The following is a 2,197-nucleotide window of genomic DNA, read 5'->3' as shown; positions in this document are numbered from 1 at the left end:
TCGGGAGCAGTGCCACACGTCTGTTTTTTGTGTGTGTACTGTACTGTCGCGTTCGCGCAATTCCTTATCACGAAAGTAGTAAATGTGAAGCACTTAACTACAGGTACAGTTCGTTTCGGTATGTCAGGTTCCCAGTTGCCACGCGTCTCTTGTGTTTCCCCCTGAGTCCTCCTGAGTAGGGGCCCGCCTGTCGCTGCCCCCCAACCCCGCCCCCCTCTTCACCTTTCGCTCCGCGCGCAGCAGACTGACAAAACCAGACACGTTTATGAAAAAAATTTGAGACGCGCTGTCAAGCAGCCTGCCTTACGGAACTACTGAGCGCGCGCGGCGCCGAGTGACGGGCTGCGTGACGGTGCAAACGCTTTATTGAAACTCACTTGTGCCTCTTTTCGCATGACACGTCATCCAGGAAGTTGCTGTCTTCCAACGATCCTTCTTTCTTTTCTCTGTCTCTCTCTCCTCTTCGCATTTCGTTTCACGGCTCGCACCACATTCGTCTGTCTCTCTCTCCCACCCACTTCCGCCCCGAGCCCCAGACCGCTTCACGGTGACGTGGGCGGGGCGGACAGCACAGAGGTGGAAACAAGGCTGGTGTCGGAAGCGATCGGAGCACAAAAACACAAATATATTGGTCGGAGGAGCGTCGCAGGATACGAGGACGGGCCGCTGGCGGGGCGGGGGCGCCAGTCCACAGCAAAGCCAGGGGCACATGGTATAGTGAATCACCAAGCCGGGACAGGAACTGCGCCCAAGGGGTCCTCCAAAACTGAGTGTAGGTACTGAGAACACGTTCACATGCTCCTGCATATTAAGCAAATTCTTGTGAATGCTGGTGAATATCAAGAGAATGTTATTGAAAACATTTTTTTGCATTAGCAGTCAATATTCGAAGTAGAGGAAACCACGAATACGTCATCCAAAAATGTGTCCCTTTGTTTAATATTTATTGTTCTAGATTTTCTTGCTGAGTACAGTTTGCGCTAGAGTTGAGCCCATTCGACTCAAAACAAGCGCAATCCATAACGGGTGCATGTAAAAATAGTGAGTAATATCAAGAAGACATTCTTGTGGGTGTGGCGGGTAAACTCGGGGTCGAGGTTGCACAATATCTCACGCTGTCGCACACCTTTTGTTGTATTACAAACTCGGCTCTTTATTTTTTTTTTGCTGCCCCGACTGCGCGCGCTGCAGTGACGAGGGGGAAGGGAGGTTACGCAGCGCTGCGACGGCCGCCCCTAACGGCCGCCAGTCACGGCACGCCGCCTCCAGGACACCGTCAGGACGCGGTGACCGGGGCCTCCAGCGGCATTCTCCACACGGCGACCGGAGGCTCCGGCTGGTAGGTGGTCTACCCCAGCTGCGCAGAGGCCTCCAGGACACGGTGACGGGAGCCACCAGCGGCACATTCTGCACACGCCGACCAGAGGCTCCGGTGACCTCCGGAACACGATGGTTGAGGTCTACTACAGCTGTGCCCCCCGGACGCGAGCCCTAGGACCCTCGAAACAATTGTCGTTTCGCGATATAGTCAATCTAATTTTTTGAACAAACTTTTGTCAGACTTTTTTTTATCTCACGCCGTATGTGTTGGACGTTTCAGAGGTGTCCGTGTCCTCTGTACAATTTTGTCTCATATATTATTAAGACAGGCGCAGCGCCGATAGAGTAATAGAGGGTCTCCGAAAAGGTCACCGCAACTACTAACGGCCGCGGCGTACTGAATAAAGAACGGCCGGTGTTAACAGGTTGAACACGGTGAATTATTCAGGGGACAAAAACGGCGGGGGAAACACGTGACGGGGGCGAAGCCGACGGCACATGATCGAAGCTTCTCGGGCGGCGCCGCGCGCCACGGGGCGCTCCGACTGGCGCCATTCGGCGTCAACACACGCGCCCCCCGTCTCTGAACGCGAGGAGTGCGGCGCCGCCGCCAGCTCTGAGTGGGACGTGCAGGGCGTGGCGGGGCGTGGCGGGGTAAGGGCGAGGCGGAGGCGCACAACTGGATTAGCTAGCCCAGCCGCGTGGCCGTGCAACCTAAGTGCTGGAAGAGAGGCGTGGAGGTAGCGTCAAAGCTGCCGCTGCTGGGGAAAGCGCCGCGAGAGGGAAGGAGAGAGATAGAGAGAGAGAGAGAGAGAGAGAGAGAGAGAGAGAGAGAGAGAGAGAGAGACTATGAGGGAGAAAGAGAAAATAAACGTGT

General features: G+C 55.4%; 1 long non-coding RNA gene across 2 annotated transcripts; it reads left to right on the top strand.

The window, feature by feature from the left end:
* The first annotated feature begins 335 nt into the window (after positions 1-335).
* Positions 336-1,897, top strand: LOC127751018 (uncharacterized). 2 transcript variants are annotated; one of them, XR_008011942.1, is made up of 3 exons: positions 336-772; positions 956-1,041; positions 1,192-1,897. It is a non-coding gene; the product is annotated as an uncharacterized LOC127751018 (long non-coding RNA). The 2 variants fall into 2 exon arrangements; XR_008011943.1 differs by having other exon boundaries at positions 336-776.
* The last annotated feature ends 300 nt before the right edge of the window (positions 1,898-2,197 follow it).

Source organism: Frankliniella occidentalis, unplaced genomic scaffold (assembly GCF_000697945.3).
Source record: "Frankliniella occidentalis isolate FOCC.00 unplaced genomic scaffold, Focc_3.1 Scaffold310, whole genome shotgun sequence".
NCBI lineage: Eukaryota > Metazoa > Arthropoda > Insecta > Thysanoptera > Thripidae > Frankliniella > Frankliniella occidentalis.
This window is presented reverse-complemented; position numbering and strand designations above follow the sequence as displayed.